At 42.0% G+C, this 13699-nt stretch overlaps 1 protein-coding gene across 1 annotated transcript in view; it reads right to left on the bottom strand.

The window, feature by feature from the left end:
* ubl3a (ubiquitin-like 3a) overlaps window positions 1–13699 on the bottom strand; it is a 32273-nt gene that overhangs the window by 6515 nt on the left and 12059 nt on the right. The gene's annotated exons all lie outside the window — the stretch shown is intronic.

Here is a 13699-nt window from a genome sequence, read left to right on the forward strand (position 1 = left end):
TTGCTCGCGATCATTTATGAAATAAATTATGGGTATCTTTGCAATTTCAGCACAACCAAACTTTTCACTGTGTAAAACCGCCACAAACACAAACAATTAGCTGGACCACGACCGGCTGTTAAATGTGCAACCTGCCTCGGATAGCTTATCCCAGTACTCAGTGGGGACAGCCAAGTAAAACAATAAATGACTAATGAGAGTGAGTGCTCTCGAGTGAGAGCTACTGAGCAGAGCGCGAGATCGGTAGATAACTGTCATTATGGTGTCTGCGACAGGATTTAGGTTTGGAAAGACTTTTTGATTCTCATTATAATCTAAGACATAAAAAGTCAGAATCGAGCCCATATTGAATGACTATGGTAAAATATTGTCTAAATACTCCAAATCCTGATGAATCACAATTTCTTGTACATTTTTGTATGAAAAAGAAACATGAACATCCATTGGAACCCGTGTGAACTTGTGCTCAGCTGTTAAACTGGATTATTCTCACTCACAGCACACCGTTTTACAGATTCCTCTGTTTTTCAGCATTATTTGTCCCACTTCATAACGTTAACGGTAAAAATGTAAAATGTTTAAAAATCACATGTGATCCATCATGACAAAAATCAACCGACAAATCAAGTGTGTCACCGCTTTAATTCACCGTGCTACTCTCCTCTTCTAAAATATAATCTGCAACATGCCAACAAATAGCCAGATGAAGACAGAAAGACAAATTGCTTGTTTAAGTTTGATTGGTGCGATTTTGCAGTGAAGAGCCAGAGCGGAGGTGTGCGGTGTGTCTGACTTTGCTTTCTATGTTTGTGTGTCTCGCCTGCAGTGCAGCGGGGCACAAGCACATGTGTCATGGTTTCTAGCATGTTTTTACGTGCCGAGCGTCTGTTAGTCTTCTATACCCAGCCGCTGCCCCACCAAACCACTCTGCCGAGCGGCGCGCACACACACACACACACACACACACACACACACACACACACACACACACACACACACACGTGTATATACGTATACACACGCGCATACTCGCACACAGAGCTGGCTGCAGTGATGTAACAGAGCTAACACCAACGGATTGAAACCGACATCTCCGTAAGCATGTTAACGAATCAGCTTAAAGGGTTAAAAACAGAAGAGCACTCCAGAGGAACTCACTTCAACACATACGGCGAAGAAAAAGACGCAGTTGATCTAAACATCGACCCCCCCACAAACATCCATTTACATGAGTAAAGCCGCTTTAAAGATATACAGAAATTAACCCACATGTGTGTGTGTGTGTGTGTGTGTGTGTGTGTGTGTGTGTGTGTGTGTGTGCGTGTGTATACATCTTGTACTGCATAAATACATTTAAATAAACAGTAAAGGACAGCAGTTTCCTGCTGTGGTTCACAATGGACAGTTGCAACTCTCCAGACGAGCTACAGATCATAATCATACAGATCATAATCATACAGATCATAATCACACAGATCATAATCATATAGATCATAATCATACAGATCATAAAGCAGGAATGTGCAGAATGCCGGCGAGTGACCGGCCGAATGGGAAAATGAAATGTAAGCTATTCCATCTGCTGCTGACGGTTCTTTACAAATGCACCCTGAAGACAGACCCTGTGTCTTCATCCATCTCATTCAGAGAGGAAGCCCCTTTTTAAACGAGCAAGGTCTTACTCCATCCTGGTTGATCACCTGGTCGTTACCATGGTGTCACCATGGCGACAGTCACTGGTGGGTGGCTAAACCTGATAACACCTACAGGAGAGCTCTACCCCTCCTCCCTTCCCCCTCCTGAACCATTTCCTACAGTGTCACATCATATTGTCTTCCCCTTGCAGCAATCTCTCCATCTCCCTCTCCCTCCCTCTCTGTCTCTCTCTCTCCCTCTCTCTCTCTCTCTCTCCCCCACTCTGTCCATCTCTGCGTACAGTGAAGGAATGTTCAAGCTGCTCACGAGCTTCACTTGAACAACGTTAAAGCGTTCTCCTCACATCATCAGCCCACACAACTTTAAATATCTTTCTTTGCCTCTCTTCCCTCCTTTCTCTATTCTTGCTCATCACTTTCCATTTTCCTCCCAGACAGGTGACAAAACAGAAGAATAACCTAAGGAGAAAGATAAATATCAACATGCAGATGCTTCCATCTATTGTTCAAAGGTCACTGAGTATTCAACTGATAAGATGATGCAGACAGATTTACCACCGGGGAATTTGAATTAAAGTGCTTGCTGTTGCTGTCCACCAGTATCTGAACCTCTAGTAGAGTTGAGGGACGTGCAGGATCAATGCCAAGTAAAGCTTTGTTTATACTCCTGCTTGGCGTCGAAGCACCAGCCTCCGCAGATGGCATTAACGAAGGCGTTTATACTATATGGGCTGTGCGATGAATTATCCTACGAAACGCCAGAGGGTGTACAAACAAAATGAATTGTGAAGATTAAAAAAAACAAACCCTCAACAACAGGATTCTAATTATCTGTAAACTCGTATCTCATGTTCATTGACTATTTTATTGCCTTTGTACATGCCCTTATATACATTATAGAGAAACAAAGGTTTAATATCCTGTAAAAATGTTGATTGGGCTGCAAAATATATACTCAAATAAAGATTTTGAGGACCACCTGTTTCTGGAGCCCGCCAAGATACAAAAATCCAGAGGTGCCCGACCAAGCGCCGCGACCACTTGCCAGCTGTGATCACGTCACTACGACAAGTACAAACTGAGCTGAACACTGAAGTTGTTTGGGTGCTCAGGGTTGAGCAACACTTCCATTTGTCACCCATCTGTATCTCTACAAGGGAGATTTTGCCATCCATTGCTCTTCTTTTTTCTCGCCTCAACCTTTATTTTGATTCTAATTTTAACCTAATCAAGGTCTTGGCTCTCTGCTGCTCTTTTCTCTCCCTCTCCATGTGCACCCTTGTGTTTCCTCCCTCTCTTCTGCAAAGGATCTGATATTGAAGGTTTCACAGCCAGCTCAGGTAAGGTTATTTAAATACCATCTATCCTCTGGAACACATGCAATAGCTCCAGGCTGGGAACAGAGCAGCGTATTGTGCATTAAGCATAAACATTATTATACAGTATCCATATCTGCAGGCAAACACTCATGCATACAGAGTTCATGTCCTACTAGTGTCTCTCCGAGCTCATAATGTCAGAAATCTGCTCTCGGAAGGCTTCATCCGTTTGTAAAGACTGTGGAGAACTAGAAGATAGTGAGGATATCACTTCCCCAATGTGAGCATAGGAAAGCGTTTGTAATGCTGAAACATCCTGGTGCAGCAGCAGCAGCTTCTCATTTCTGTCCACTTCTGTGAAAAACTGCCGACATTCAGGCTGCATCCACACAAGATGTGTTCATATCGTGCGTGTTTTATCATGCTACCGCTGCCTGCATGCGCAGGAGGCCAGATATTATGTGAGCGCTTTGCGAGCGGCGTGTCCAGCGGCGTTATCAGCCCTTTGGAGCGGATGTTTGACGGCACAATTTGCACATTTGAGCAGCGCGATGGAGATGAAACGGAGGACTTTTCTTTTGTTATCTATTCTTATTTTGCTCTGCACAATTGCTAACGTACATAGCATTAATGCTGCTCTCCAGCACGACGACAACGACCCATAATGTAGTAAAACTGTTTCAAAGTACATTTCAATGACACATTGAGAATACAGTGAGTACATTTACTGTCACTGAGCAACCAACAGCAGAGTAAACAATTAGCTTTCCTGTTTATAACGGCTCACACATGCCTCCTGTACATGAACTGTCCCGGGTTATATGTTTCCAGCCGTATGACTTTGGACACACTATTTCTAAAAACTGTGACAAAAGCTTGTGTGATCATTTATGTTTTAAAACTAAAATAATCTCTGTACACCCTCGGGCTCCGTTTGAGTGGGGATGTAGCCTCATGTTACCCACTACAATAATGAGACCCTGCTCCCAAGTAGTACCGCGGTGTAAACATGTGATGTAAGCAAACCCTCTTGGCTAAACACTGTTTGCACACGGTGGAGAGCAGGAAATGCAATGCTATCTATAATTATTCCATCCCGAGTAGCAGTCCCAGAGACCGTGTGTGCGTGTGCGTGTGTGTGTGTATGTGTGCGTGTGTGTGTTTATAAGTGCATTAAAGACTGCAGAGTACCCTCTGCAGCAGTCAACAAATTACAGAGCGGGAAGCCTTCCTGTGGGAATATATTAGACCAGCTTTATGTGCAGTCTGTGTAAGGTTAGCCACTGCTGTCAGTGTGGATGCATAACTGTATGAATGAGTTTAAGAGAGGCGGCGGGTGATTAGCCCGACTGGGGTCCGTTTAAAACAAGCCAGCTGGATCCAGCAGCCAGCCTGCTTTAACTTGCTAATTCAAATCAGGTGAAAATTTAACCGTAAACTCAAGAATGGCGCTTTGAGAATACAAATCCCACATGAATTATCAGTCACTGCTTTCTATTGATTATTACTTGTAGGCGCTTTTCACTTTGGCACGGCTGTCCATATATTTCAATTAATTTGACCAGCTATAAAATAGGAGACATGTTTGCTGTGTTGCGGCTGGTTGAACAAACGCAAAGGAAAAAAAAAAGAAGCGTGCAAGAAGAGCAGTTAAGACTCTCATCTGATTTTATTAATTAGCCAAAATTTAGTGAAGAAAACCGCTTTCCACGCTCTTAGTAATTTTGCAAACACATAAAGTGCTATCGCAATTATGAACACACATCAGCACACACATTCTATCTTGGAGCCATTGTTTTTTTAAATGAAAAACACTTTGAAAAGAAATCAGTGCAGTGATGGAGCAGCGTTGCTGAATGCAGCTCCACTTCTTCAGATGACACATTGTGCCGAAGGAGCTCACAGGAAAATAAACTCTTTTGATTTGTCAAATAGCCTCATTTTGAGTCTGACATATTTAATACAATATTATAAATAGTTGTTTTCTTTGTGTGAGTTCCTAGATGTGCAAGCGTACATACACACACACACACACACACACACACACACACACGCTCGTAAACTCGCTGTGGTCGTGATTGTGTGTTTCTCACCGTGTTGAGGGTAGTAGTGCGATGCTGCAATCATTTTTTTTTAAGTACTCACTCAAATTTTATTTGTTTTATTTTTTTCCTTCCTCAAGATGTTAAAAATCTATTTAAGAACAAGATGTTCTTAAAAATGTATGTCGAACACATCGGTAACTGATAACCAATTATTATTGTTGGCTATCCAAATAAAGCTTCAATATGGAGGCACATGACTTTATGTGCTTGGCACAAACATCTGCGTCACTCAAGTCAGCTAAGGGACGCAACAGACCGCTTTACTGCAATAATGAGCTAGAAATAAACAGTAGGACCTTGACCCAGCCGAAGTTTGTTTATTATTAACTTTACCATCTTTATAGGGCACTTATCTACGATCGCTTGTGTGTCATAGTTTGTTTGGGCCTACTTAACGAACCGCTTGTATTACACAACATGCACCAAATGCAAAGTGGTGGGTATCCGTTGTTTCCATGAGGGACAAAGGTTGAACAAAGAACATTAAACAAATATATAAACTATGAAATTAAGTAAGACAGCAAGTTAGGTATTCCCATACGTGTGTACCTCTGGAAACCAAATACAGAGAGGAGGAAACGCTCCTGTTCGTGAGAGAATTCTTTTTGCAGTATGAAAATAAAAAAAGAAAGCTCCAGTAAGGAAATCTGACTGGTCACGATTTGCTCCAGCAATGCCCATCATGCCGACAGTCATGCTCGGCCGGTTGCCATGCCAACACTTGTATTAACCAGGCAAGCAGTTAGTCATCTGTGCCGTTTCGTCCCGTTTTGCTGTCATTGTACATGGACCCCACTGGTCTTTAGTGTGATGTTCAGGTCATTACAATATTCATTAATTATGATATGTGTATATTTAATACATGCTCATTTGTACGAGCGGGAAATAACATCTCAGGAAAACACGATCAGCAGTCAATAGCTTCCTCAAAGACCAAACGTTTATCAAAAATATTTGATACTCTAAAGTTGTTACAGAAGGCTCGAGGTTAAATGTGACACACACTGAGCTTTCTGCTTTTGTAATCCCTTGATTCATCTAAAGTTCAGCCAGAGCAAATTTCTCTTCTTATCTTGCATGAAGGAAACAGATTTGATGGATATCAAAGTCAAAAATCCCCAAAATCAATGAAAGCTTGATATCATATGACATCATTTTAGGAAAAGGTCGCCAATTCTTAGGAGATTTGCTTATTCTCGCTCAAACCATGTGTTTGCTGAAAAGGCAAACAGAGCTCACACTACGATACATTGCTCATAAAGTCCAGATTTTGCAATTAGCATGAAATAGACAAAAAATGCCCGTTGAGATTTCACATATTATGATCAAAGTCTTGATTGTAGATCATTCATACAGATCCATTTACAAGCTGTAGCTTCTGCCTCCACTTGGCTGAAGCATGAAATGTCAGCTTTAATTTGAGAGTGATTGAGTAGCATCATATGTCTAACAAGCAAACAACTGGGCTTTTCTTCCAAAAAAAATAGGATGCATTGTTGTTGTGTCTGTTGCAAAATGCAAATAATAAATAATACAGTGGCCTTATCTCTGAGATCATATTAAAAACAATCCTTCTACTCTACTTATAACCAGGAATTAACTTTATCCTAACAGGCCGGGGGGACGAGAGGCTGGACTGAAAATATAGACACCAAAGCCTGGAGCACAAAAGCCACGATGACATTAAAATAATACCGTGTGGGGCTATAATCTCCTCAGCACGAAACAGCTGACAGAAATAGTGTGTGACTACTAGGAGAACATAGTGGAGCATTTAACAGCTAAATCGAGTTGGTGGAGACCAAAAACAAATATAAAAGAAATAGTGGACTCCACTTCATTTCATCAGGTGGAATAAACACAACTCCAAATGAATGATTGTGTTGCTATGCAGGCATAGGCCTGCTATGCCTTTGGTGTCGATAATGTGTTCACAACTGGTTGTAGCTGCCCCAAGTGGCCCAAAATATCTGCCATAACAAGTTTATTGCCCGTTCAGCAGAAACATAATAATGAGCTTAATTTAGGTGGTAACTCTAAAGCCACACATGTGCTCCCGCATGTCAAGGATCAGTTCCCAGTGGAGTTTCCTTTTATTTTGTGTTTAGAGCGAGAAGCCTGTTCACTGTACATAATACACAGGCCTTCCTCCTGTTGGACTCTGCTCAGCCCATTAATCATTAAAGAGAGGATGTACTGTAAAAGGGAGCGTAAAGGCCGACACCACATACCTTTATCCGATGCATTTTCTCGTGCATCATGCTAACTTCCTGTGGCGCAGGCAGCTAATGGCTGCATTACAGCTGTATTAGTGTTGTTAAATTAGGGCTTTTTTTTCCTTCAGGAAACGATCAAACATCCTGTGGCCGTTTTAACTGCCCCAAGCAAAGAAACTATCCAGTTTGTCTTCACTGAAAAACACATATCAATGCTAATATTATTTGGGAAAACATTGGCCATTGAGGATTTTTGGATCTTCGGGTCTTCTTTTTCTTACTTAACTCTGACCCTCAAAGTGTCGGGAGTGCAGCTGTGATCATCATTATCCCACCGCTGCAGTTAAAGCTCCGGGTTTGGGATCTGGGAGAAACAGAGTGACAAAACCCCCTTCAGTTGCTCTCACAACTATCAGTCATACATCTCATTACACAGTAGCCCTACCATACCTCATCTCTCTCTCCAAGCCCGCTTCCTTTTGTAGTGTCATTCAAAAAGACCCATCCTTTGAAAAGCTGACGTCCTCATCACAGCCGTGAAACCACTCTGCTCCTCGTTCCCCTCCCTCTCCTTCCCGTCACCAGCGCGAGGCAGTTTCCTGCGCTCCAGCCGGTACTGTACCTGACAGCTCCCTGCTCTCGGTCCTGTCTCTTCATCATTCCCTTCTCCCCGTTTACAAACCGATAACCCTTTAATCCGTCAGCTGCTTCTCCTCGTTCAAGAAACCGGTAGAGCTCCCTTTCATGCTGTCATCTCCCCTCCTGGTTTCTTCTCTGAAAACTCGCTTAACTCGCACACACACACACCCAGGCTGCATTCCTCCCTCCTGACAGACGCCAGGTAGGTGCTTTTGATCACACGCTCTTCCTATCGCTTCCTCTCTGTGATCAGAGTTTTCACAGAGAGGTTGACGCAGGTTTACATCGCATGGCTGCCTCCTGCCTCTCCCTCCCCTCTTTGTCTCACTTCTACGCTTTTCAAAATGGCTATTCAACTCCCCAGGGACAAAGGAATTAACATGCCAAATGTGAGCAGAAACTGAAGTTAATTACTGTACGGTGCACACACACACAGACACACACAGTTACGTGTCTGCTCCACAGACACACAACAATGTATCAATGTTATTTCTTACTGGCATTGTAATTCTATTGTGTGAGTTGAAGCTAATCTTTCGGTCCGTGGTTGTTGAAGATTGATACTCTCAGAAAAAAAAGTGAATCAAAGGAAAATGAATTTCCAAAATGACAAATGATTCCTTAAACATATAACACATGTGGCTTCAGCATCTGAAACAGTGTCAGTGGGTTCATTAATGAATCTTGAAAGACCTGATGGTGATCCTGTTTTAGGCCGGACTAAACAGGCCTGAATGTTTGAAGAGGTGATCATCTGAGGTCAGACCAGTCATTAATGCCACAAGCTCCTCATTCTGCTAAACACAGATAAGTTATTAGCCTTTACAGCAGAGTATTATGCATTTTAACTTGTTTGGTACTCTTAAGCACTATTTGATCATATTTTTTATGAATGGCAGAAAGGACAACAAACAAGGGATTTCATTGTGCCGTGCGATGTGTTCTTCTGTGCAAATGATAATAAAGTTTTTGACCATATCACTTCAGAAATGTAAATGCTGGGTTCACAACAATCCCCATAGGTCCTGCAGGTTCTCTTTGGTGCGAAGCCGCACACTACAAGCCATCATTCACACACCGACATCTTGGCTCTTCCCTTTATCTGTAAGGTAAACGTCTTGAGCTTTTCCTCCTCTTTACAGAGCCAACACAAAGAGTAAAGACAACATAACAAGAAGAGGATGTAAATGTAGTAAAGTGAGACAGAACTTAAATTCCACTGACAGCCCCATCCCCGCATCAGACCTCAGCCAGGGCTCCGCTGTCCTCATCTCATCAGGGAGAACAAAACTCTCATGAATACTTTTGGAGTGAGAAAGAAAATACAAAAACACAAACACAGACTGACATGAACATTTTTCCTGAACAAGTGAAAAAGACCAACAGACAGAGATAGGTAGCAGTTAGAAGAGAGGGAAAGACAAGAGAGATTCACAGAGTCCTGTATCAAACACCACCTCTAAAGTGCTGATACTGTACAGACGCCATGATAGTGATGACGAGGTCTGAGGCTATAGGAGGACAGAGGAAACGCTGACGTTTTTGGAGGCGTGCCCGCGGGACTCAGAGAGGAAACAAGAGAGGGAACTCACAGAGGATTCAAAGAGGGAACAACGAAGGTCAAAGGGACGCGGCGAGAAGAGGAGGCGTGGATGTGAAATCCACTTAGTTCCTTTGGTCATCCTCTAACTATTAGGTGTTTTACATTCACACACATTTGCTAAAATATTAGCTATAAACAGAGACACACCCGCACACGTGCACACTCAAAATGCCTGCTGAGCTTTTGAAGCTGTGGGACAAGACGTGAAATTGCTCTCGTATGCTTCAATCGATTCTCCTGTGATCCCTCCGTCAGCGTCTAGACTGTTTGTCCCCTCCTCCCAAACACAAGGCAAGACATAAGATGTAGAGAATGGTATACAAGCGATGTAAAGAAGCATAGGTATAACGGACTGGACTCGATCCGTCATTCGTACAGATCCCTGTTTGACACTCATGTGAGGCGTAATTTAACCATCATAGTGTGAAATAACGTTTTACTGCTGATCGTTAAAATGTGCCATCTGGATATTGTCATAAATGCTTTCGAGCCGCAGGGCCCAGATAATGCTCCATTGTGAACAACAAATATAAATCTGCTGGAAGAAAGCTAGTTAAGTTAGCAGCACCGGAGCTAACATCACATGATATATGAGTTTTTTTATCAATAAAATTAAAATATATTTATTTTGAATTGTGGGTTTAATGCCAATAACCACTATAGAAGACTATAGATAAAAGGATAAGAAATATCGTTTGATGGTTAACACGGATTTCCGGATGGTTTAAATTAACGGTCAGGACATTGGTGAGAGAAAATAGTTTGGAGCCTCGTCTACCAGCTGCTGCAACGAAACAAAACAACTAAAATCAATATCACCCGACAATGATCAATGGCGACACCCAGCTTCATCATAGACCAAAGTAAAGTTAAGCAACAGCTATTTTCTAACTTTCCTTGAGACAGTTGGGTCCACAGCTCACCAATCTTTTTTCATTCTCGACACAATTCATTTAGTCACTTTTGTGTGTATCAAACTGACTGCAACACTCTGGTTCAACAGCACAATGCAGAGTTACACAATAACCTCGGTCTACAAAATGTGCCTTTCTCTAATCTATGAGCACAACGAATAGTCACATCTGTGTGGCAAATGGAGACGACTGTTGGTTGGGAAGCAGAGAGAAAGACTGAACAACAAGGACCTGTTCATTCAATTAAGGTTGATAAGATACTTATTTTCAAGTATATGTTTATACAAATCCCTTTTGGAAGAACATTATTATAACAATAGCAAGGGCTGGATATAACTTAACATTTAGAAATAAATATGAGTTTCATTTTGGCTTTCTTTAGCATGGTGTATTCAGCTTTGCATGCCACCATGGTAACTTCCTGTTCTTTGTTTCAAGTAAAAAATAATAAAAAGCACAATAAAATGCTGTTGAACAGGAAAGCTGTGACTGAAAGAAAACATGTGAGCTGTTAGCAGTGGAGTTTTAAATCTTAGCGTTGTTTGAATTCAGCTCTGGATTATGTTCCTAATTTGGGTGCTTCCTTATTTTACAAATTAAACATTGATTGTCCAGCCTGCTCTCTGAAATTCTGCCTGCTCTAGGAAAAAAAAAAAACACAGCCACCAGCAGGGACACAAACCCAAAGGCCAACAACAAGCCACGTGTCGGCGTGCTGCTGGTGTGAAGGGACCACACAGAGGGTTGATGATGATGATGATGATGATGATGGCTGTGATGAAAGGACCTCCCGTCCTCTACCTCCTTCCATTTGCTCTGCAGCAGCAGCCCTGTCTACCCCCTCCTCTCCCGTCCCCCCAACTCACTCTCACTCTCCCTCACTTCCGTCACAGTGTGCCTCACCAGTGTCACTTCCTCCCCCGTGTTTTCCCGACCCCCCAGTATGCGAAAGCCCTAGAGTCAAGTAAAGCATCCCAATGCTGTTCTCTCCCTCCCAGGAGAACCACATACTATGTGGTGACCTCTGTCTTCGCCTGTGTGCCGCCGCCTCTCCTCCCCCCTACTCTGTGTCTACATCCCCTTCTGCCCAATCATGTTTCCTAGGTGGTCTCCCCAGTGTGTGTACTGATGCCCTGCAGCTAGGATTAACTTGATGTGTAACCTTTCAGGTTGTGCTTTCTTAGCCATTCTCCATGTTGTTCATGTGTGCATCCGACATTAAGCATCAGGGCTTAGGTTATTGAAATATATTTGGACACATTAATGGATGTGATGCAATTTCACATTTGCAGCTCACCCCCATACGATTTAGAAATAAGTCTTGTGAAAAAGTGTTGTAATGGTGAAATGAGTAGCCGTTGATCAAAAAGTTTCCAGAGAACAATTTTGGTAAGTGATTGTCATTTACGAAAATGAGCTCACTCACAGATTCCAGCTTGTAAAATGTGAGAATTTGTTGCTTTATATATATATATATATATATATATATATATATATATATATATATATATATATATATATATATATATATATATATATAATATTAAATATATTTGGGAGTTGGTCTGTTGGTCTGACAAAATGATCAATCTGGAGTTGTGCTCTGGGATTATTCATCAAAAAAATAATCAACAGAGTTATCAATTAAGAGAAACATCTGTAGTTGCAGCTCTAAAAACAGAAATGTTTTTCCTGATTGTGTAGATTTTCTGGTCAGGACTTTGCTGAAGACAGAGAATGTAACTGAGTCCAGCATATATATACTTGTATCAAGTATATTTTCTTTGAACTGTCATGATCCTGTGTGTATTAGTGCTCGGGCCAGGTGAACGTTGTGTGTTTTCAGCCTGACAAAGGATTGTGAGTTGATAAAACATTTTTTCGACTAAATCCATTATTCAAAGTGAACGGTTAGCCGGTAAATACAATTCTGAATCTCAAAGCCTGACAAGTTGTTATTGTTTCATCCCATTGACGATGCACATTAGGATCCAAAACTCATTCCCTTTCTATTACTATCTTTGTCCCGTCCTTTAGACACGATAAAGGCTTAGCAGACATGGAAGAAACTGATGTAACATGGGAGAGAGAGAGAGAACGGAGAGAGAGAGAGAGAGCATCGACATCACATAGAAAGGAGAAACGGCTGGAAGACAGCGGTTACATCCACAATGCTGCATTTCCTTTTTTCTCCCCCAGAAAACCGTACTGCCCTGCAGTCCCAACTCACGTGATACCATGTTTGTGTAGCAGAGGAAATGTGTCCACATGCAAGTGTGTGTGTGTCTGTGTGAAAGAGACGCACACACATAGAGACTGCTGGCAAGCTAAAATGCCCTCTGTGCTGGAATTTACCAGATGGTACAGGACAGAAACAACCAGGGGTATTACTACCATACACACACACACACACACACACACACACACACACACACACACACACACACACACACACACTGCATTTTCAAGGCCTATTCAGGAACGACGAAGCAGACAGTGACAGAAATAGATTCAGGTTTACATGCAATGAAAGCCTATTATTCAAACTTAGAGTGTAGTAAGTAACATTAAAACATCAGATGTATTGTACTATAGATAGCTGTATATTGTAGGAATATGAAGCGCTAAATAATACTATGAATAATAATATAGGGTGGAGGGCACAATGCAATCGTTGCATCACAGAGTGTGATCTAAAGCAACAGTCCAAGAATAAATAATGTGAAATGAATTTAATAAATGATCAGTGATCAGTTTGCAGTATGTAAGACATACATCTATAGGTTTCCTTTTTGTTTCCTTTTTCATTGTTGTCTTGTTAGAGATCTGAGAACCTTGTTATGTTTGTCTTGGGCACAACAGGAAGAGGCAGCCTCAGTGGGAGGCGGTGGAGGCAGCCGCTTACACAAGCAACAACAGGAAGGCACAGACGGGGCAGCGAGGACGAGGAGGGTGGCGGCTGGGGACCCAATCAAGATCTTTGACAAACATTGTTCCACTCCAAGGTGGAAAAAGAAATTCAAGAATACAGATGACATAAGCAGCCAAGGGGTGGTGTCTAAGAGAAGTTGTAAAGTAGCAATAATTAAGGTGCTTACAGTGATGCTAGATTGTATTATCACTTCCTATATATCCACCTGAGTTCACAAAAACAAAAGAGTGCTTGCAGAGGGAGCTTACAGTCAAGACCACTTTGAGAATGAAACACACTTCGGCTTCACAGGAAGCCTTGTTTGTTCAACATGGTG

Source organism: Clinocottus analis, unplaced genomic scaffold (assembly GCF_023055335.1).
Source record: "Clinocottus analis isolate CAN_PGR_092001 unplaced genomic scaffold, fCliAna1.0.p SCAF_5, whole genome shotgun sequence".
NCBI classification, from domain to species: domain Eukaryota; kingdom Metazoa; phylum Chordata; class Actinopteri; order Perciformes; family Cottidae; genus Clinocottus; species Clinocottus analis.